This window comes from Pinus tabuliformis, chromosome 3_2 (genome assembly GCF_031772625.1).
Source record: "Pinus tabuliformis cultivar Carrire ecotype Pingquan chromosome 3_2, CPIR1, whole genome shotgun sequence".
NCBI classification, from domain to species: Eukaryota; Viridiplantae; Streptophyta; class Pinopsida; order Pinales; family Pinaceae; genus Pinus; species Pinus tabuliformis.
Window position 1 is genome coordinate 111,410,128 of NC_142302.1, and position 25,593 is coordinate 111,435,720.

Consider the following 25,593-nt stretch of genomic DNA (forward strand, 5'->3'; position numbering starts at 1 on the left):
CCCATTCTTCTTTGGGACCAAAACTAGAGGGGACACCCACTCACTATCTGAGATGGGGTATATGAACCCTGCATCCAACAACTTTTGCAACTCTTCCTTTACTATGTCTTTGAGGGTTGGGTTCATTCTCCTCTAAGGTTGGCACATAGTTTTTCATCCCTCAGTGATGTATATGTGATGAGTACAAATTGAAGGATGCACCCCTTTAATTTATTTATAGCTCCAAGAAAAAACATCTAAGTTCTCTCTCAACATTTTGCACAAATTCTCTTCTTGGTTGGTTGAGACAGAGGGGTTAATATTCAAAGTTCTAGATGTACAAAATTCTACAAGTTTGAAATGTACAAGACTTTTTTCAACTAGGAATAACTCAATCCAAGGATTACCCTAAGATTCCTTTACAAGCACATCAAGAGGTAAGGTATTGGGGGATTGGTTTTGAAGGTTTTGTTCAATGAGGTCATCTTCATCAGGTTGCCCCCCTCCTATAACAACATCTAGGGTATAGATTGGATGGGATTTTCTATGATACACATCATATTCCTCCTCCTCATCCAACCATAGGGTTAATTCATGCTCAATGGATGTATGAGCAGGAGGATACAATACCAACTGTTTGGACAAATGGTCATTCTTAATGCTCATGTTCTCGACCCTGTAACTTATATAAGCATCAACAATTTATAGCCATGGTATTCCAAGGATGAGAGGATTAACCATTGAATTTTGTTTTCGGCTCGAGAACCAGGAAGTTAATAGGATACTCCCAAGAGTCAATAGATACCATTACGTCCTCAACCACTCCCTTAGGAGCCATTGTAGACATATCTGCAAGTTGCAACACTATAGTGGTATTTCTCAAGGACCCTTGGAGGTTTAGCTTTAGCATGGTTTCTTTGGTAATAACATTGATGGTAGCACCAAGATCAATTAAGGTGTGAGGGAAAATCATGCCATCAATGTGTACATCTACTGCAAGACTTCTAGGGTCTAGATATTTTGAGAAAATCACTCTCCTAAGCATCAAATCAGATAATTAACCAATAACATTGATGGCGGGGGTGTCCTTCTTTCTCCTCCTAGGATGTTTGAAACATTTCTCTTTGATAAGATTATTTTAGATGGGAACATCCTTGATAGCTTGGAGAAGGGTAATTTTAAGACATAAATTCTTCAATTCCCCCATAAGTTCAGTCTCTTTTGGGGTGTGCTAGTTAGAATGGATCAATCTCTTAGGAAGAGGAGGTGGATTTATTTGAGGTTTACTCTCTTCATTTTCCCCTTCAAGTTTTTGAGGTGGAGATGGAGGTTGGTTATCTTGGAGTACTCTTCCAGACTTGAGGTTGATTTCTTGAATCTCCATAAAATAGGTAGGGTAAGATGTCTCTCCATTATAGGATTATTGTCCCTACATGTTATTTAGGTTTGGATTGGGTTGAGAAGGCATCTAAGGTTGCTTGGGTGGAACAATATGAGTGAGATGTGGTTGAGATGGACCTGGGGGTAGGAAAGTAAGAGGTTGGTTGGGTTGAGGGCTCCACCGTTGTGATGGGTTATTCTACGGAAGATGTGGAGAAGAATATAGATGAAATGATTGATTGATAAGTTGGGGAAGATACTGAGGTGTGTAAGGCCATGAATGAGGTATGGACCATGATGGATGAGTGGAAGAGTACCAAGGTGGCAAGGGTGCATTATGGTTGGGATGGTAATAAGAGTAGGATGCACCTTGCATGCCTTTCTAGTATGGCCAAGGTCCTTGAGGCCTACTTTGATTGACGAAATGGAGTTGCTCAACCCCACCTTCTGCCCCTTGGTAGAGAACTTTCAATCCAAGCATAGAAGGACACTTATTTGTGGCATGATTTTCCTCACAGACTGAGAAGACCTTTATAACATTTAATGGACATTCATTTTTGGGGTGCCTTGAAGTGAATTTAGGGAAAAATATAGCTAAGGAAATTTCTTCTTCCTCTTGTCTCCTCTTGATCTGCATGGTATCCATTTACAAAGCAAAGGTATGTAGCATTTCAATTTTAAAGTCCTCCAACATGTTTCCAATTTCATTCTTGATGGATGATGTGGAGGGAGAGGAACTGACCAAAGCTTTACTAGCCCTACCCTTCTTCCTAGCATCCCTAGAATGGTTTTTGAATAATGTTTTGATGTCTTCATAGGGTAAATAATAGATATCTCCCCCAGACAACATGTTGATGGTTTCTAGCATGTCCTCTCTAATTCCTCAGAGAAGGACTAACTTGAGTGATTTACGATCAATTGTTCATTTGGCCCTCCTATAACTGAGCTGGAATATTTTTTCACAGCCTTCTAGGGATTCATCAAGTCCAAGAGTCATTCTAAATATTTCCTCTTTGGTTTCTTTGAACCTATAATAGTCCTTGTACTTATTGTTAAAGGATTTCAGCATATGAGCCCAAGTAGTGATATTATCCCCAGGTAGACCCATAAACCAGTGTAAGGATTGATCCTTAAGGGTAGATGGGAATGACTTTAGCTTCTAGTCATCATAAATATATTCATAAGTTCTACATACAACAAAAAACTCAAACATAAAAGTATCAGGGTCCTTAGAGGTTAAGCCATGGAAGTGAGGAAGAGCAGTACGGCTTATATTCTTCATTCTAGAATCTCCATTAGTTTATTTGATAGGGAAATCCTCCTCATTCCTATTTTCAGCCATGTTGTGGGTATGTGGAATGGGTTCTTATTCATCCCCAATAGGTTCTTCAAAGATCTTAGGTTGTTCACCTAAGGGTTCTTCTAACTCTCTTGTAGTCAGAGAGGGAAGTTGACAGTCACAGAAGAAGAGTGAAGGTTGACTGTTTGATGGTGTGGGGGTCTTGGCAATAATTTTCTAGTGTGCATCTACTCCTACAAGGCATGAAAGACAATAATTTTTATTTCCTATGTTTTTTTTTTTAATTGAATGCAAAACAAAAAGAAAAGAAAAAATAACATCTACCTTGAAACCTCCCCAACAATGGCACCAAAAGCTAGTGAACCCTGTTATTGCACCAAGAGTGTTGCAACTCCTAGAGGCTCCTCAAATCTATTTATCAACCAGGGGTTTGCATAAAATTTGAGGTGATAGTGATATATACACAATAGATGGAATTCTACTCATGCCACCCTCAACTAGCTCATTTGATCATTTGGGCTCCAAGACCATTCTTCTACTGAATTAGGGGAGATTAACTATTGAAAGAATGATTCAAAATATAGTCCTAGAGTAGAAAACATAAATTATTTTCAACTCTAACTTGTAAATGATGTTAACTTGTAAATGCTACTAAATCAATCCATCAAAAAACACAAGAGTTATGGTATCTGTAGAAGGGAAACTACGGTAATTGAATCAACCATATAGCTATCAAATTCACTTGAAAACAAAATATTACTCTACTAACTCACAACTCAATAATTCATGCATCATTTATCTATTTCACTCTTGCATATTTATTATTAAGTAATGCCCTAATTTTGAAATCTGTGATGAAGGAACTAACGCTATTTTCTCTTCCAATAAAGGAAAAGGAATGGAGGGAATGGCCTAGGTGGTACCTCTGATCACGGAGTCCAATTTGGGGGTATAACCTACTCCTATACTAACCTACACTGGCATTACAAGTCAAAACAAGGGAAAATCATGTTTCTACAAGTGTGCTACAGGAAGTTATTACAGGATTTATGTACTGCTACAAGAAGTTCCTACAAGATTCTTGTATTGCTACAGGAAGCCCTAAAACGCTATAGGAAGGGTGTCAAGAGGGTTTGGAAGGTAAGAATAATGAATTCAAGGGATGGAAATATGGATGAAGGTTGTGGTGGATGGGTGCAAGGTGACCATCACCCCTAGCCAAACTCAACACTTCAAGAAGGAAAGTTTTGGACTAGGAGGCTACTCACGGTGACCTAAAAATAGAGATCAAGGACATAAATTGGAATTCATTAAAGGAGAGTGGAGAAGTCCTAGATGGATATGGTGAAAATATCCCTTTCCTACAGGTCCAATAGTCCTACAACATCACACGAACCTATTCTTCTTTTCATTTACAAAAAATTACAACCAATGGTGGAAAAGATGAGTTGAATTTGGAAAGTATCTAATTGATGCTAAGAACTCCGATATATGAAATGAATTAACTTCTAATTTGAAACAACCATATGTAAATCAAGATAAAAAAATGTGGATTTTTCCAATAAATCATAAACAATAAATCACATAATGTTTTTGGGCTGTGATTGCGGAATCCTGTAATCATGCTCCCATGCGAGAGATGAGATAGAGGCCATAGTCATAGAGTTTTTGAGGAACTATATTCTACTAAGATACAACATTTAGTCATACATTCTAAGATAAAATAAATATCAATACATAGGAGGGACCTAATCTACTGGGGTTGGGCTCGAACCCAAGAGCTTCAGCCTCTGGACTGACTTAGTGATGGATCAACAAGAAACTTTTCATTACCATTGTAGAAATGTCAAATACATCACATAATAATAAAAAATAATAGTAAAAAATGCTTGAGCTCGGTAGCCTCTTCGGTCCAACCAAAATTTGAATCCTAATGAGTTCGTTGGCATGTTTATTTATACAAAAGGTTAGCTATTAACAACTCCCTAGAAAATAGAGACGTTTGTCTCCCAAAGTGATGAAAGGTGGATCTAGATCTTCCTTGAACTGCACTAGCTTGGCTGCCAATGACCTCAAGTTGATGAGAGATAAAGTGGTGATACTTGAGTAATTGAAGGAGTTAAGGAGGTGGGAAATTTTCCAAAATATCTCCTTGTTGTCTACTCCGAGCTCCTACATTAAAATTATCTCAAAATTGCTCCAATTCCTGCATTTAAAGCATATTAAGCGACATGATATAGAAACACATATTTTACCCTTCACACTAAGCATAATATAACAAAATTTGTAAATAAATGTGAGAAAGAGATGAATTTAAAGTTGGAGGATGCCATCGTGACAATTATGATATACCTATTTATGAGCCTCATCAGTTGGAACCTTATATTTTTCTTTGAGCACTCTGGCTTCGGAGAAAGGAGGGAAAAAACAAGCAAAGGAAAGGGATGCCATAGTGTGTTGGGATGTTGATATTGATTTTGAGATTTGGAAATGCTAGATGGATTTAGAAATCCATAGTAGAGGTGGTCTTAAGGTTCATTCCCAAAGGCCTAGGAATCCCTTGATTGGTTTTGGCAGGATAGAAGATAAATCTTGTGGAAGGTGTCTCAGTTTAGGGCATAGTGATCTAGGTTTGGACTGTGGTAAAGCATTAGAGACAAGGAGACTAAAAATTCCTCAAGGATAGTGATGGATTCTGGATTGAATTCCATGTCTAGTTCAGTTTTGTGATCAGAACACCAGTTTTGGTGTGATCATGGTATGGTGAGGGTCAAGTTGGTTTAACCTATGGATTCCCTTGCTTGTTTTTGGATTGGTTTTTCCATGAGATCCCACATTCATGCTTGGAATATGGAATGGGGGTGACTAGCTAGAAGAAAGATTCAGTTCAGCCATGTCTACAGTCGGGGGGTATGTGGAATTCTTGAACTTGGTTGGATTTTCCTATGTTTAATAAAGGATAAGTTCTCTTAATTTTGTACTTATTTATATGTGGATTTAATGGTTACTATCACAATGTTATTTTCATGGTTTAATGTTGGTTATAAGCATGGTTATATGACTAGTTATTGTCATGATTATTTCATGTATTTACCTGTAACTGAAAGGAAAATGTATGCAATACCTAATTGATGTCATAATAGTAAAAAGGAGAAGGTGGTGATCCTTATTTTCATGTCTCATAAGAGTTTTCAATCATTCATGTTTTGTCTTGTTTCCTAGACCTGTAGATTGCATTGATGCCAAGTGTTTGAAAAAATGTCAATCCTAGTTGGGGATGGTCATGCCTAGTCCTAGAGTTAGCTTTTGTTTTATTAGTCTTGTCATCATGCATTTACTGGATTCCAGATGTTACAGCAAGTTCTGGGCACTGACCCGAATTATGGGCTTGAAAAGTGCCTTAAATCCCATGTACTCTGGCACATGTATGGTCAAAACAGTCCCTCGACACAGACATGCAAGCTTGTTGGAGTGTCCAAAGCTCTCTGGATGTTAGCCTGCCCATAAGATGGAAGTATAAATAGGTTTAATAACTTTAAAACTTAGCGGGACAGAGGGGCGTGATACCTGTGTGGTTGGGATGACCCTTCAGAGTGTTGTTGCTAATGTGGAAGGTATGTTTTATGGGTTTCCATCGATTCCACTTCCTTAAGTATACCTAGGAGGTTGAATCATATACTAGTAGCCTCACGTGGCATGCTTACTCTGGTTGGCTAGTTTCCTGGGTAGATATGGGAGGAGGGTGTTACAGATTCTGAACCAAAGTGACATTATCCTTTAATAGTTGGAGAAGTTGTTGTTGAAGCTCGACATGATTTTCCACTACTTGAACCTTAGAATTTTATCTTAAAGGTGATGTGATGGATAGTGGATGATATCCATCAAGTGCCATAAATGGGGTCATTTTTGCTACAGTATGGAAGGAAGTTTTATACCACCATTCACCTAGAGGTAACCACTTGACCCATTATGTTGGTTTATCAGATACAAAGAAAGAAAAATATCTCTTTAAACATTTCTTCACTATCTCAATTTTCCCATCAAATTGACGATGATAAGATGAGTTATGAGCTAATTTAGTACCAAGACAAAAGAAGCATTCCATCCAAATATTTCTAGTCAAAATGGGATCTCTATCACTTAGTATAATATTTGGATTTCCATGAAGCTTTTCAATTGTTTCCATAAATGCAGTAGAAATTGTATTGGATTTAAAAGGATGATATAATGCAAAAAATTGTTCACACTTGGTAAGTCTGTCAATTACCACCATAATGAAATTATTTTCTTAAGACTTAGGTAAACCTGTGATACAATTCATTGAGAGATTCTCCCAACATTGACTTGGAATGGCTAAAGGTTGTAACAGATATGAGGTCTTAATTGTCTCAACTTTATTTTTTTGGAAAGCCAAACATTCTACCACAAACACTTGAATATTAGATTTAAGGCCATCCCAAAAAAATTCCTTCTTAACCATATGGTAAGTTTTTTAAAATCTTCAGTGCCCTCCTAAGGGAGAGGTGTGCAATTCCAAAAGAATCTTTTGTTCTAGCTGGGAATTCTTACAAATATATAAGCTATCTTTGTACCATAATGCATCATTTTTCCAGCTAAATGTATCAAATGTACTGGGATCTTGTTTCAAATTTTGAATGAATAAGCACACCTATTAATCAATTCTTCCATTCATCCCATAGAAATAGAAATGACATAAAGAAATGATTCCACATCCTCATCCTTTCTTGAGAGTGCATCTGCAACAAACCTTTTTCTTCCCTTTTTTGTAGATGATTTCAAAGTCATAACCCAACACCTTTTTTACCCATCTTTTCCCCTCTTCTAATGATAATATTTGTTCGAAAAAGTATTTAAGACTAGTATGATCTATTTTTACCTTCAAGTGTCTACCCATTAGGTAAGGTCGCCAATGCTATAATGCATATAGTATTTTCAACATTTCCTTCTCATAAATAGGTTTTTGTAAATACTTTCCTTTGATTGGATGACTTTCAAAAGCAATGGTTCTTCCTTATTGCATTAAAACAACATCAATTCCATTTCTTGAGGCATCACATTCCACAATAAAATATTTTTGGAATTCCGGTGTAGCTAAGACCAGTGCTTGGCACATTTCCTCTTTAACATGTTTGAAGGCCCTCATTGCTTCTCGAGTACAATAAATAGCATATTTCTTCAGTAATGATGTTAGAGTTTCTGCTATTGTCCCATAATTCTTAACAAACTTGATATAGCACCCTATCAATCCGAGAAATCCTCAAAGATGATTTATGGTTGTGGGGATTTCCCATTCCTTAATGGATTCAATTTTGTCAGGGTCTACCTTAACACCCTCATGAGATACAATATGACCCAAATATTCCAACTCCTATACTCCAAAGAAACATTTGGAGGTTTTTGCATATAATTGTTTCTTCTCCAATAGTTTCAACACCCTGTCTACATGTTGAAAATGATCCTTCCAAGACTTGTTGTAGATTAGTATATCATCAAAATATACTAACAAAAATTTTCTAAGAAAGGGTTTAAAAATGGAATTCATCAAACCTTGAAATGTGGAAGGTGCATTAGTAAAGCCAAAAAGCCATGACCAAAATTTCATAATGATATTCATGAGTTCTGAATGTTGTTTTTGGAATGTCTTCAGTCTTCATTCTAATTCGATGATATAAAGAACGAAGATACGACTTGGTGAAGTAAAATTCTCCATGTAATTCATACAACGATTAATCAATGATAGGATTGGAAAATTTATCTTTAATAGTGAAATTGTTGAGCTCCCTATAATCCGGAAAAGTACACCATGATCCCTCATTCTTGTGCACTAATACTACTAGAGAAGAGAAATAACTTTAACAAGGTTGAATCATACGATCCTCTAGAATTTTTGTAACCATACATTCAATTTCAGTATTTTGGGCATAAGCATATCTATAAGGCTTGATATTTGGAGGAAAACTTCTTGGAATCAAATTAATATCATGATCATGATCACGAATAGGTGGGAGGTGTTTGGGAGTCTCAAGCACATTGGAATGCTTGTCCAAGACTTTTTGGAGATATGGAGAAATATATGATTTTTATGTTTGAACCTAGAGTGAGCCGAATTGTCCAATTACACCCAATTATTATTTCTTTATAATATTTTTCATGCCATTAGAGTTGATTATATTTCCTCATTTCCCTAAAATACCCCTTAATTCAACTTCCTTTCCTTCCCAAAAAAATTTAAAGAAAATTTCTTGAAAATTGAAACTTATTGTCCCCAAATATTGTAACCATTGGACTCCTAGTACAACATCAACACCACCCATTGGAATGGAAAGAATTGGAATATTCAATACATATTATTCCATGGCTATCTTGATATTATGGCGCTTTCCATAACAATTTATAGTCCCTCGATTTGTAACCATCACTTGACACTTTGATGTTGGATATAAGAATCAATTCAATTCCTTGACTTTCTTACAATGAATAAAATTATGGGTACTATCCAAATCAATTAGCACTATTACCTTTCTCTTCTTGATATATCCTTCTATTTTGAGTGTTTAAGGAGTGGGAAATTTTGCTGCAGGTTCCCAGAAATAGAGGAATATGCAAGAACCACCTATGCACACATCTGTGTGGAAATGGATTCAGTGATGGATTCCCAGCTGAAATAAACCTAACAAGTAAAGACTATGTGTGGAACCAGAAACTTGATTACGAAAGTGTCCTCTTCAAATGTCGAGCCTGCTTTGAGACAGGGCATCTAGCCAAAAGTTGCCCAAAAGCCTCCCAGAAAAATTCTGCTAGAAACAACCACCACAGATCTACATGGTGGGAAGGAGGACAAAAAGAAAACTACACTGTCATCAAAGAAGAATACTCTAGAGAAAACTCTGAATCACAAGAAATTGGGCAGGAAAGAAACAACTCTGAAGACAGGCAGGGAGAAAGCCCTGCCCAAAAAATCAACAGTTATGAGGATTCGATCGCATAAAATAAATCTTCATTTAGCGGCAAAGCATATCTCTTAGACCAAACTTCTTCTCCGACTATCTTCAAAAGGAGGAACACAATAGATCGCGAAGCTAAGACACCAATGTCCCAAGAACCAGAAGAGATGAAGGGGATGCAAGATAAAGGAAGTTGGAAGACCGTAGAGAAAAAAAAGAAAGCTACAACACCAATCTCGCCAAGAAAGATGAGGAGCCAGATAATTAAAAACTAAGAAAATTATACATCTGATAGACCAATTCGGTCTCAATGGACGTTAACCACCACCACCATCATCATCATCAATTCCTACCAATGCATTAAAATATATGGTTAGATTAATTTCTTCTTTCTCTGGGTTTGGTTACTGGTGTATACCCTCCTCTTTTTATGTTTCTTGTTCATTTTCTTCCTCCTCTTCACAATCTATGTAGAATAATTTCTTCTCAGCACAGTTACAACCTTTAGAGTATTTTATACACAATTGTAATAAATCCCCTTTTCTCTTTTTTTCTCCAATTGTTGCGGTGCTAACCTTGTAGATTGTGGAGTACTAGGACCAGAAACACTTCCATATTTATAGTTCTGAGTGGTAGACTTCCTTGTTTCCATAATTTTGCTTTCAACTTTTCTTTCCACCCTGAATGCCTTCTCCAATGAATCAGGTTTCCAAAGTTGAACCTCATGTTAGATTTTATCTTTTAAAGTCCCTATGAAGACATAAATCCTATGCTCCTTTGGAATATTGGTTACCTTAATATATTCAATTTTTTTAAGTCTTCAATGTGCTCTGCCATTGAACCCTTTTGTTTGAGATTTATCAATTCGCTAAAGAAGGTGTTTCTATTTGTCTCTTCATAATGAGATATCATTTCCTCCATTAAATTGACTAGGTGACAAGTGGTTTATGAGAACAAAACCATTTATACCATACAAACTAATTGGGTTCTAAATCAAAATATGCAATACATACCTTATGTGAGGGTTTCACATCCTATAGATCAAAATATTATTCCATCTGTAGTATCCATGTTATATGATACTTTCCATCCAACTTCCTCATATCTATATTTGAAATGTGGTCATTCTTAAATCATACATTAGAGTCTCTAAAATCATAATTCATATTCCTTCTATCATCATCACGATTTTCATGGATTACCTTGTCATCACATAGAAGCCTTTCTTGTAGCAACTTTGTTAACCCTTCCTTCAACCCTTCCACATCTACTTTTAAACCATTCATGCTGCCTTTTATTTATACTTTTAACCATACATGTTTCCTTTTAGTTTTTCCTTTAAACCATCCATCTCCCCTTTAATTTCATATCTTGTTTCTCTTTGTGAGAGTGAAATTTTTTGCACTTGGTCCCGTAATTTCGATATATCATGTTGCAATTATTCCTCTTCATTCATCATAGTAGAGTTTTTTGAGGGCTTAATGGGTGTAGAATTATTTTGTTTTAGAGACATTTTAAAACCCTATACTGATATCTCTGCTTCAATATTCCCTTGGAATCACTTCAAACTGATTTTTCAAACAAAAATGATGCAATTTTTTAAAACAATATACACCTTTTTCTTACTTTTAGGAGCTTGATTGAAATGGTTGTAACTATGTAACTTCTACTCTTCAAGCTCTAAATTTTTTTGTTGCATTATCCTTCTAAGTATTATTTCTAACAACACAAGTTAGACCAAAATTGGATTCTTCAAGGTAAATTTATGCCCATTCTCCCACAATGACTAGATTATGAACTCATTCAGTAGAGAAAACTTGTCTGAAGTGCCGCATGTCACTATTTCGACTTTCAACCATGAAATTCATATAAAAAATATATAGTCCATATGCTTTCAACCACATTTTGAAACATTTAAATCTGATGCTTGGAGAGAATGTTATGATGGTTTTCCCTAGGTCACATGTTTGGGATTGAAGTTTGGAGCCCGCAAAAGCCGTAACTTCTTCAGGTCATATCTCCAAAAATATAGCGAACCAAGATTTGAAATTCATACAAAAAGTTCACCAATATTGCACCTCCATGTGATTGCAATATATTCTTTTGAATTCTCGTAGAAAAAACATTATAGTAAAAATTCTAAGATGACCTGTTTGAAAACGCAAAACACTAGAATCCAAAGCTCTGATACAAAATGTCATTCAACCAACTCACAAAATAGAAGAAAACATAGATAAACAACTTAAAAATTATCCTCTTCAATGGGGGAACCTCCTTTACATTACATAATTTGTTATGAAACTAGCTCACAAAAAGATAGAAAAGATAGATCAACACCTTAGAATTCAGCCTCTTCTAGGGGGCAACCTCCTTTACATTACACAAATGAACAATTCTTGGATGCTACAAATGACAAAACATCCTTTCTATATATAAGAGTCTAAGGGGCCACAATATGACCAAGCTGACCTAGCAATAATAATATAAAGGCACAAAAATAACAATAGCGAGATTCTATGGGGCACAATAATAACAATAAGGGATACAATGGCAATAGTAAAGGAAGAATCACTAGTATTATAGGGACCTAACATGCACCTCCCCTTCAAAAAGGTGTTGTCCTCAATGCTTGAGTAGTTTTGCATGCTTTTGTATAAAATTCTCATCCTCCCATGTTGAATCTTCAACGGGTAAGTTCTTTCACTTGATGAGATACTCTAAAATTGATCATTTCGTAGCTATTGAGTTCTTATTTCTTTGACTGCTTCAGGTTCTAATATGATCTCTCCTTCCTCATCAAGTTCTGGAAATATTGTTTGAACTGGAATCTTGTCACCTATAACATTATTTAAGCATGAAACATGGAAAACTGGGTGCACTCGAGAGGCTGCTGGAAGCTCAAATTTGTATGCCATAGTACCTATCTTTTGCAACACCTTGTATGGACCATAATACTTTGGTGATAACTTATTATCCTTCTTAGCTTTCTTGAGGGACATTTGTTTATATGGTTGTAGCCATAGGAATACCCCAATCACCTACATCAAAAATTCTTTCGCTGCGATGTTGATCTGCCTGCTATTTCATTCTACTATGCGTGAAGGTGAGGTTATCCTTTAAGAGTTGGAGAACTTGTTGTTGATTCTCTGTGTGATCTTCCACTACTTGAACCTTAGAATTTTCTCTTAAATATGATGTGATGCATGGTGTATGATATCCATAAAGTGCCATAAATGGGGTCATTTTTGTTGCAATATGGAAGGAAGTGTTATACCACCATTCAGCCGGAGGCAACCATTTGACCCATTGTGTCTGTTTATTAGATACAAAGAACCGAAGATATCATTCCAAACATTTGTTTACTATCTCAGTTTTCCCGTCAGATTGAGGATGATAAGATGAGATATGAGCTACCAAGTACCAACACAAGAAAATAATTTTGTCAAAACATTTCCAGTGAAAATGGGATCTCTGTCGCTTATAATAATGTTTGGGTTTCCATGTAGCATTTGAATCATTTCCATAAATGCAGTAGAAATGGTACTCACTTTAAATGGATGAGATAATGCACAAAAATGTGCATAATTGGTAAGTATGTAAACTACCACCATGATAACACTCTCTCCTTCAGACTTGGGTAAAAATGTGATAAAATCCATTGAAACCTCCTCCCAAAGTTGGTATGGAATCGATAAAGGTTGTAATAGTCCTGGGGTCTTAAATGTTTCAACTTTATTTTGTTGACAAACCAAACATTCCACCACAAACTTTTGAATATCCAATTTAAGTCCATCCCAAAAGAAATCCTTCTTAACCCTGTGCTAGGTTTTCAGAAATCCTGAGTGCCCTCCTAAGGGAGAGGTGTGCAATTCCCTAAGAATATTTTGTTTGATTTAGGAATTCTTACATAGGTATAATCAATCCTTGTACCATAACGAATCATTTTTCCAGCTAAATGTATCAGATGTATTGGGATCTTGTTGTATCTTTCTAATGAGTGCCCACATTTCCCTGTCATTCTTCCATTCATCCCTTGCTTCGTTTATCTAATCTGGTTGGATAATATAAATGGCACAAAGAATTGGTTGCACATCCTTGTCCTTTCTGGAGAGCGCATCTGCCATATTATTTTTTTTCCCTTTTTTGTAAATGATTTCAAAGTCATAGCCCAACATCTTTGTGACCCATTTTTGTTGCTCTTCTGAACATAATCTTTGTTCTAAAAAGTATTTAAGACTATCATGATCTATTTTTACCTTGAAGTGTCTTCCCATTAGGTAGGGTCGCCATTTCTTACGTGCATGTAGTATTGTGGGCATTTCCTTCTCATAAATAGCTTTGTCTAAATACTTTCCTTTGATTGGATGACTTTCAAAAGCAATGAGTATTTCTTCTTATATTAAAACAACACCAATTCCATTTCCTCAGGCATCACATTCCACAATAAAGGTTTTTGTGAAGTCCAGTGTAGCTAATACTGGTGCTTGGCACATTGCCTCTTTAAGATGTTCAAAGGCTTTTGTTGCTTCTAGAGTACATGAGAATGCATATTTCTTCAATAGTGTTGTTATAGGTGTTGCTATTCTCCCATAATTCTTAACAAACTTGTGATAATACCCTGTCAACCCGAGAAATCCTCCTAGATTCTTTATGGATGTGGGGATTTTCCATTCCTTAATGGTTTTAATTTTTCTAGGTGTTGTGGGGAAAAATGCCTATTTAGGACGATCCTATCCACCTAAGGTGTGACAACGCCTTAGCAACAAACGAATACAACTATCATGATTTCTTCCTTTATGAAATATGAAATAGAGGAGATCGGCAGACTTACCGTTATCTTCCGGTTGTCTCTCGAAATAGATCCTCTACTCTTCGTGTGTCCACAGCTACTTGCCTCCTCGCTCGATCAAGAGAACAGTTACTTGAATCCCACAAGATCACAAGAGAACAGCTACCTGTGACAAGAGAATAGCTACCTGTGACAAGAGAACAGCTACCTACGAACATGAAGACTGCGTTAAAACTGCTCGGATCTTGCGTTTATTTTTTAAAGAGCATGAACTTTATGCTAAAACTGCTCAATAACCCAGTCATTTGATAAGAGTGTCTCATGAAAGATCCCATTTTTTATCGAGCTTGCGCCTTACCAAAGCTATGCTCACTCTTCCTTCCTTTATGCAAGTTTGGAAACAGCTAATCCTACGAGTTTAAAGGGTTAGACCTACAGGTTTAAAGGGAGGACCTAAAAATTTAAAAAATAAATAGTCGTCCCTTGCTTGCACTCCAAAAGGTTGCATGCCCCCAGGTATAAAACAGAGTTTCAAGGTTACCTCTACTTACCCTCCGCCAAAACATTTGTTTTAATCAAGAGAGGCTTACCTCTTTCAGGCTACCCAAAGATTGTTCTGTTATTCTTTCAACAGAACACCTCCTCGGCAATGTCTACCGAAATAGACAAGGGTGAATGACCTTTGTCAAACACGTAACTTTGACAAAAGAATCTTATTCTAGAACAACCCCTCTTCCATCCACGGACGGGGTACGGACTAGTCATATTCTCCCGCGGAAACCTACCCTATACCCAAAGTCTCCCTGCCAAAGCAGGCCAGGATGCATGCCCCCTGGGTTCCGGTCATATCCTCCTGGATTACTCGCGCTCATCAGGAGGAAGGACCGTGGGTTGAGACACTTCTTGCATGAATAGACCATTTAGGGATGGCACATGACTATTTGCGATGTGTGATCCGGGAAACGAAAGTTGGTCCACGAGCTTGACCATTCTTCCTTCATGCGGAAAACACATTACTCTAAAGAGTGAGGAGACTACAGCTCCCATGCAATATATATAGTCTCGTCCAAGGAGTAGGTTATAATCCAAGGGTCCTTGAACGACCATCACGTTCATTTGAACGGTCTTCCCTTTCAATGTTATGGGCACATTGGGGAGGATCCCTAAAGATCGACTGGTTCCTTTATCAAAACCTGATAGACTTCTCATCTCAGGTAAAAGCGCCGGCGAACCAAGCGCTTTCCAAGCAATAGAGGAAAGGATACTCACAGATGCCCCCTCATCAATGATAGTGCCAGCCATTACCATTCTGTATATTTGACAAATAATTCTGAATGGTACACTGGCTGGCAACCAGGGTCTGCCTAGTTGGTTCCAATCAAAGGACACAACCAGGTTGCTTGGTGGTGGGACCAAATATACGGCCGGATATCGCTCTGATGAACTTCCTTCCTGCGACAAAGGAATGGTGGCATTGCCCCCTTGATCATCAGAGTCAGTGTTGATGAAGAGAACCTGGACGGTGTCATCTGTATTCTCCTCTGTGATGGTGTCATTCGAAGATGGAGCCTCTGAAGGCAAAACCGGTTCAACTGCCGTATCAACCTTTTGACTTTCGTCAGGCATGGATCCAGATGGTTCTTCTTCAATGACAGGTGCTTCGGCTGACCATCTAAGTGGCTCGGCCGGATTCTCAACTAGTGAGGGACTTGGCAGGAGTCTTTGATATCCAGGAGGAAGATTCGCTCGTAAAATCGGGCGATCTTCCAGAACTCTTTTTGCCTCGTCTAAGAAGGGACAACGGTGGATGGCGTGATCGCCTTCACACAGTCTGCAGGGAAATTTATCTCTCCCATTCTGTCCTGGAGCTTCACTCCCACTAGTTGACGGTGAGCAGTCGACATGGCTATCAGAGGTCGATGCTCCCGAATTGTGCAAACGGGGGGACCAGTCTCTTAGTATCTGTGGGATACAGGGACAATCTCTATGGAAATGGTCTCCCCTGCATATGACACATGGCGATTTAGGCCTTACGAGTGCGGTGTGTGGATTTTTGTTAGATGACACTTGTTCGCCCCCAGTCGCCTTAGGCTCCTTCTTCTTCTTTTCTTTCTTCTTCTTCTCCTTTTTCTCCTTAGGAACCCGATTTTTGATCGACCAGTTCCGTCAAGCGAAGAGGAAGGAGGGGAGGAAGATGAAGTGGAAGGCTGGGGGGCAACTCTTGTCTGATCTAACTGTTGACTCGACTGTTCAGGAGTGGTGGTATTCTGAACGACATTGGTCGAAAAGAGCCAAACTGGTAGGCCAATTGTCAGTCCTGGAAGCGACAATGTGGCCATGTGGGGCGCACCAACATCTCCCCAAGAGGAGAAGGGACTAGGATTTCCACCCAAGGGAACTCCTTGGTTCGTGTGCTCCATCTTTTCAACCTAAAGATCAACGCAGGATTAAAGGGTGATTGTTCCGTTTAAAATAAATTGTTAACGACGCTTTTTAGACACAACTTGCTTTTTCAGTTTTAAAGAGTCGAGAAAAAGCTAAAGATGACTCTAGTCTCCTTCGATGTTTTAACGAGCCCAAAGTGACAAATGCTCGGATGGACTTTTGCTGTTATAGAGTCTGAAAAAGGCCAAAAGAAACTGCTCTGGAGATCTAGGCAGAGGGTGTGCCAAACTTTTCGCAAAACCACAGAATACGTTTTACGGTACGGGTGGTCGATCTTCGTGAATGCTGTGTTCACTACATTGCGATCAGTAGGGCGGCTGACACGGTTTCCTAAGGATAAAAGATATATGCCTATAGGGGTCTCCCAATATATATGCGACGGTACGTGGGAGCACAAATCCGTACTAGCGCTACCTTCTCTAAAGAGGAATCACCCACCTTCTTAGAGATCGACAGTCACTAGGCTTAACGACGCCGGAACACGTCTCTATCCTAGACCTCTATGTTGTGCGTTATGTTACAAAGCGTTGTTAGGTTCATTCGGTTTATTTTAGGTTGATCTTTTTAAAGTTTTCCTTTCAAGGTTCACCACGAGATGTATGATACAAATTCCTAAATGCAGTCTAAGATGATAAGCAAGCTTTACAATCTTTCAACTTTGAAAATCCTAGCTACTAAGGGAAAAGAGAGCAACTATCTTTTCTCAAAGAGAAATCAGCACACTCTAATGCACTTTCCCTAAATCCAACATGCAAACTATCAAATGCAAAATGCATAATGCAGGTGTTTGTTTTCACTTTCTTAGTATAAATGCCTACAAAGAAAAATTTTTGCACAACTTTGAATTTGCTTTTACAATGATCAAAATAAACAAGTTCACTTTCTTCGAAATCAACAAGGGTAGAAGAGATTACAAACACTTTGCGATTTTCGAAATAAAGACTTGCTTTGATACTTTGAAAGAGACAAATTCAAACCAATAAGCAAAAGTAAAACTATAATCAATCTGAACAAACAGCCAATGAACTCTCTTCTAAGATCACTCTCAATCAGATCTGAATAAAAGGCTACAGAAAGACTACTTTACTCATGCAAAGGAAGACTGTAAATGACGCCACAAACACATAAAACATTCACAATATTTTTGTACAAAAATTGGGGCGGAATTCAGGCAAAGAAAAGGGTTATCAGACCAGCACCTATACTTGGTTAAAGGCTGCAAAAACAGAGATCAAAACAGGGCAAAAAGGACAAAGAACCCCAGCTGCACAAGGCCACACTGGTTCAGCGTAGGTCCAACACTGTCAGTTTGACATTCAGTGCAGGTAGCCCCTTCGGGACCTGCATTGAAATGCAGACTACCATCACAGTACCTGCGCTGAAGAGAGAAACTCTCGTTTCCCTTGGTTTCTGGGTCACAAAATGCTCAAAAATCAACTGTTTCAGGCCAAATCAGAAACACAAGCAAGGTATAAACAGAGGGATGCTTTGATAGGGTACTAAAGACTATCACAAGGATCAATCCAATCATTTGTGGATCTAGTTTAAATCATAGACAAGTCTAACATACTGGATCAAAGCAGCAACTTTTACTTTACATCCGGGAAAGATGCAGTTCAAGAGTAGCTGTCAAGTCTATGAAGTAAACAAATGACGGAAACACAAATGAAATGAATAAACAAGTTCTCCCAAGTGGAGTCACCAATTTGTTGTGGGGAAAAATGCCTATTTAGGACGATCCTATCCACCTAAGGTGTGACAGCGCCTTAGCAACAAACGAATATAGCTATCATGATTTCTTCCTTTATGAAATATGAAATAGAGGAGATCGGCAGACTTACCGTTATCTTCCGGTTGTCTCTCGAAATAGATCCTCTACTCTTCGTGTGTCCACAGCTACTTGCCTCCTCGCTCGATCAAGAGAACAGCTACTTGAATCCCACGAGATCACAAGAGAACAGCTACCTGTGACAAGAGAACAACTACTTGCAACAAGAGAAGGACACAATACAAAGGCAAATATACATATTCATAAATGATTCAGGATTAGAAGTAAATCAAATATACTAATGCAATCATACAAAATACACCAGCATATAGGAAAGAATCAAGATAGCTTTATTGAAAGTAACAGGATTCAGGAAGAGATACAACCCATAGGGCTCCAACCCAGCATCTCCTTCCCAGGAGAATGGAATTCCTTCTTCAGCTCCTTTCAAAGCATAACACACCCAATATTTCTAGCCACAAACCAACAACAATTCTTTGCAAATACCAAATTCTAGCCTCCCCTTGACCTCATGGAGAGAGATCTATATATAGGGATATTGGAGAGAGGATGAGTCAGCCTGAGACTGGTCTGAGACTGACTAGTGTCCTCTCCCACTTCAGTTCTTGAGTCCACTTGGAGGTTCTTGCTTCCACTTGGAGATTTGGAACCTCTTACTCATCACCAGTCGAATTCCCTGATCCAAGTGTCATTTTGGAAGCTTCCTGGACATTGACACCTTGAGGAATGACTCTGCCACTTGTCCAAACTCGCTCAGCGCAGGTAGCCTTCTTTGCAGCTGACATTCAACGCAGGTAGACAGTGGAGCAGTTGACATTCAGCGCAGATGCTCAGTGGAGCAGTTCACATGATCCAGAATTGCCTTGTTTTTGAGTGTTTTCAGGTGGAGAACTTTTGTGAATTGCTGTGGTTACTTGGCCTTGTTCCTCTAGGGGTAAGAACAACATGTTTAGGGACTTTGGATCCCTTGATTATTGACATTTCATGCTCAGTGATGCCAGGCACAAAAATGTCTATAACACGGTCTACCTTAACACCTTCATGAGATAAAATATGATCAAGATATTCCACCTTTTCTACTCCAAAGAAACATTTGGAGATTTTTGCATATAATTGTTTCTCCTCCAATAGCTTGAGCACCATGTCAACATGCTGGACATGATCTTTCCAAGACTTGTTGTAGATTAGTATATCATGAAAAAATACTAACACAAATTTTCTAAGGAAGGGTTTGAAAATGGAATTCATCAAACCTTGAAATGTAGAAGGAGCATTAGTAAGGCCAAAAGGCATGACCAAAAAATCATAATGACCCTCATGAGTTATAAATGATGTTTTTGGAATGTATTCAGTCTTCATTCTGATTTGATGATATCCTGAATGAGAATCCAACTTGGTGAAGTAAATTGATCCATGCAATTCATCCAATAATTCATCAATGAAAGGAATGGGAAATTTATCTCTAATAGTGAGCTTGTTGAGCTCCCTATATTCTGGACACATGCACCATGATCCATCCTTCTTGTGAACCAATACTTCTGGAGCAGAGAAATAACTTTGACTAGGTTGAATTATACCAGCCTCTAGCATTTCCTTAACCATACGTTCAATTTCATTCTTTTGGACATAGGGATATCTATAAGGCCTGATGTTTGGAGGAACACTTCCTGGAATCAAATTGATGGCATGATCATGATATCGAATAGGTGGGAGCCCTTTGGGAGTCTCAAATACCTTCGAATGATTGTCCAAGACTTTTTGGAGATCTGGAGAAATGGATGATTTAAATGTAGGAACCTATGTGAACATAATTGTGCAATTATGCCTCATTATTCTTTCTTTAGAAGCTTATTCATTCTATTAGAGCTGATTATCTTTGTTGGTTTCCTTGCGATACCCCTTAATTCAACTTCCTTTCCTTCTATAGAGAATTTCATGAAAAGTTATTGAAAATTAAAACATATTGTACCCAAGGATTGTAGCCATTGGACTCCTAGTACAACATCAACACCACACATTGGAATGGAAAGCATTGGGCTATTCAATACATATTCTCCCATAGATAGCTTGATATTATGGCACTTTCCTGAGCAATTTATGTTTCCTTCAATTGCAACCATCACTTGACAGTTTGGTGCTAGATATAGGAAGCTATTCAATTTCTTGGCTATCTTACAATGAATAAAATTATGGGTACTTCACGAATCAATCAACACTATTACCTTTTTCTTCTTGATATGCCCTTCTATCTTGATAGTTTGAGGAGTGGTAATACCAGCAAAAGCATTACAAGATATGGTTAGATTCATTTCTTCTTTTTCTAAGGTTTGTTTTTGGTGTATATCCTCTTCTTTTGATGTTTCTTGTTCCTTTTCTTCCTCCTCTTTACAATCGATGTAAAATAATTTCTTCTTCGCACACTTATGACCTTTAGTGTATTTTCTATCATGACTGCAACAAAGCCCTTTTGCTCTTTTTTTTTCCAATTGTTGTGGTGTCAACCTTGTAGGTTGTGGATGGCTAGGTGCAGCAACACTTTCGTCTTTATGATTGTGAGTGGTAGGCTTCCTTGTTGCCATAATTTTGCTTTCCATTTTTCTTGCCAACCTGAAAGCCTTCTCCAATGAATCTGGTTCCCAAAGGCGAACCTCCTGTTGGATGTTATCTTTTAAAGTCCCTATGAACACATCAATCTTATGCTCCTCTAGAATATCTTTTACCCTTATATTCAATTTTTGGAAGTCCTCAATGTGCTCCGTCATTGAACCCTTTTGTTTGAGATTGGCTGAACATGTAGGTAAGACAAACCACCATATATTCCTTGAAAGCACAAAAGTCATTGCCAATGAAAAACACCATTTCAAGAGAAAAGTCCGTGAAGCTCTTGAGATTATAAAAGACACACATAACCTCAATAGGGATGGAGGCTTGGAAATTAGCAGAAAATGGAACTCACTCCTCACCCCCATAGATTAAAAAGACCCTCCCTTTCACAGCCCCCTACCTCTCTTCATCTTACCCACTCCTCTATAGATCAAATCAGCTCCTCTCCTAACCATAAAAATGGCATGAAGAATTATAAAAATAAAAAGTGTTTCAATATAACAACTAGACTTCATAAGAAATATCAATATTCTATTTATAATTCATTAACAATAATCCATTAACATAAGCACATATAAGTTTAGAAATGCAACATTAATAATACATTAACCTCCTAAAAAACTAAACTTTTAAAATTAATTAAATATAAACAAAATTATTATTATTAAATTTAAAATTAATTAAAACAAAATTATTATTATTAATTTATTTTATTTAAATTTAAATAAAATAAAATAAAATAAAAAACTTATTACATAAACAATTCACTAAAACAAAAAACAAATAAAAATAAAAACAATAAACATCCCTCACTTAAAAAACATAAATTAGGTAATTTATCAAAGGATATATACTTAATTAAAAAACCAAAACCAATAGCATTTAATTTAAGCAATTAATTAAAAACTAAAATAATTATATTCATGTAAAATAAATAAAATTAAAAGAACTTTGTAATATATCATTAAAAATTATAAGAATATTAATACAAAATTAAATAATAAAAATGAATTTAAATTCAAATCATTTAGATGGTCGGCTTACAAACTTGACATCTCACACAACCATAACCATATTTATTCCTATTGTCTCTCTTCTTTGTAAATCAGTCCTGATAATGAGTCTTGGTCTAGACTCAAAACGTCGATAAATTAAAGATGAAAACTATGGAATATCCGAATTCAACTTCTAAAAAACCACACCACAGAAATCTACAAACCATTATTTATCAATTGGATAAAAAAAGTGTCGCTTTTTGTATCCTCATAATGTGCTATCATTTCATCCGTAAAAATAGCCCAACTGACAATTTGTTTATGAGAGCAAAGCCATTGATACCATACAAACTGATTTGGTTCCTGTTGAGGGCCCCGAAATCAGGTCAACAACAAGGGGGATACCCACCCAGTCCGGAACCTGGTTGGCGGCTCCTTGCCCGTTTGGTGTAGCGGGTCCGACTGGGGATAATGGGACCAGCTTCCCAATCTAAAGGATGTGTGTGTGTGTGTGTAGATTTTGATGATGCTAATTTAGAGGTAATTTTAAGCTAATTTAATTCTAAACTCTAAACTGACTCTATGCTACTGTAATCTAACAAAAAACAGCACATCTAATCTATACTAACCCGGGGTAGGATTCTTTCATTATGCGATCTAAAAAGATTTCATACAATAACTAGTAATAAAGATCATTCAGCTATCATAAGAATATAAATCAATTAAGATAAACCATTCTGCATAAGAAGTTAGGCAAAACAGTTGTGAACAGCATATCGCATAACAATTTATTCATATGTAAAGCACAAATAAATGACTCCACCGTACAAAAGTGCCAAATGGTAACCCACACATTCATACATTAACATATAAACAACTCAGTTGTATATCACTCTAAGAATATAAGCAGAAATTAATCAAGAGATAAAAGTACCATTTATGACTGATTTCACTCACAAACTTCAAGCAATAACGATTTATCTCTACTTACTTCTAACATCTACTAAGAGTACAGAAGCGCAACATCAGTAGCAGACATTAAAATGCAAACATAAATAAATATCGATCCATCCATTCATCAAAAACCCCCTCCGAGGGTGCAAAAGTGCATGTTCTGAGGACAAGTTTTTTGACAAATTTCCGGACCCTTCTCCAAATGCCATGAGAAGGGTTAAATACTACTAACTAACTAATCTTAATTACACAAATTTAGGAAACGGCTTCAAATGACCGCCCTTTTACTAAAACAAATTTATTTCTAAAAATTGAATCTAATTTCTAACTGTTTCTGTATCTGCTCCTTAGTGCTGTAAGCAATGCAAGGTTCGCCTGGAAAGAGTCGGTTGGTTGTCTTTTTCTTTTGCTCGAGCGATAAAAGTAGAAATAACAAAAGCTGGCACCTCTTTCTGACAAACTAGAAGATATTTTCGAAAATCTTCCTCTGGCTGGGTGTATTTGCTGTGTGTATACTTAGTATAACCCAGATTTTTTTCAAACTGATTGTGCTGTTGCTATTTCGGTTTCCGGCCGTGCGAATCACTCAATGAGTTAGGGATTTCATTGCCTGAACAGTCTTTTGTTCTTTCTTCCAGGCTTTTCTGGAGCGTCCTCCCTCTTTAGCGTTTTTCTTTTTGCTTTACCCAGTCTGAGCTTCAGGATCTTTTGCAAACATGCTGCTTTTGTGCGCCTTTGACTTTGAGTCTTGGATAGTCTATTTTCATCAGTGTCTGTTGAGTGATACTCTGGAATCCGCGGCCCTGCTGCATGCGGCATCCATCTGCGAAGGCATCTCCTCTCTATTCTTTTAGTATTGGCGCTTTCCCCTTTTCCTTAGATGTTTCCTGCATATAGATTTATATTAGTTGCTACCTTACAGTTCACGCAAAGGAAAAGAGAATTGACGAAAAGATTGACATGAAAGCTTTAAGTTCTAAATGAATGCATAATCATGACACTCATAATGACTTGACTCTTCGAAAAACGCAACACGATCATCCTTGGATACTCAGGCGTGCAATCATTAATTTCCCTTAAGGTGCGCGCTCAATTTTGGGTTTACAGATCATGCCGAAGAAACTTTGCGATGAGTGGTTTCTGCGATTCGCATCACAGCAATTAATAGTCTCATTCACCGTAGATCGCAGATCGCAAGATCGCAGTTTGTAAGATCGCAGATCGCAAGATCACATTTTTCATTTGATCACTGTGCACTGCTTATGCGACGTTGCGATATGCGACGTCGCATATCGGCCATCGGCGATTCCTTATGTTTTCTATTTAAGAGCACTTCCAACATGTGCGATGCGATGAATGTCGCATCGCTTCTTTGCAGCTTATTTATGCGCATAGGAAAACGCTTCACTCTCTCTTTGCGATGCGATATAGCTTTTAGGGAGTTAAATACAAAAATTTTGATAAAAATATTTTTGGGATTTTTTGTTAAGGGTCCCCCTTTGCTTGATGTTATTGCTAATACCAAACAAAGAGGGGGGTTGTTGGTGACCACAACAATGGCGATTCACTGTGAAGAACCAGTTATCTCTGCTTTTCTATTGACATTTCCACTTCCGAAACAGAAAAATTTTCATATGTCTAAATTTTGTTATGGACAGATAGAGTAGATTACCCCTTATCCTGTCAATGATACTTTGTCTCAAACTTTCTTTTATTCCAATTGTCTGCTTCCTTAGGCTTAGTTCTTGCATTCATACCAGACATTACTCGGTCCTTTTTAAAGATAAAATAAAGTCTTCTCTGCGTACTGGCTTTAAAATATGCTCATTTGTCGTAGGTAGAGCCTTTGCTTCCCGCAAGCGTCCATAGCCTCGACAGGGTTACCATGTTATCCAGCAATGATCCTTTTTCCTGCTTGAGGTTATTTACAACATTTCAGAGAAAAATCCTTTTTGACACTTTTTCCTTTTTTATTCTCTAAAGAACAATGTCTTGGTTTGGTGGCCAAATTATGACACAGTCATTCACTTGATTTACACTTTTGCTGAACAAGCTGGCTCGTGATGAGAACCCTTGTCTTTTGATTGCAACAATCTTTGAGTCATTGCCCTATTTTGATAGACAGTATTGGCAAAGTCAGCAAGTTATAATATCTGTGATCATGATAAGCCGGCTCGTGATGAGACCTCTTATTCTTTGAGATATAGTGTTTTATCGGATTGTTTCTCTGAATGCTGCGGTTTCCTTTAGCAGGGAGGAAGTCATTGTTTTTCCTTAAGAAAGCTCTGGACGACAATAATAGAGTTTGAAAACAACAGCTTTACAGAGAATATTTATTTTATTATTGATGATACCTTTCATTGTGCTAACATAAAACAATTTTTACCAAAGGT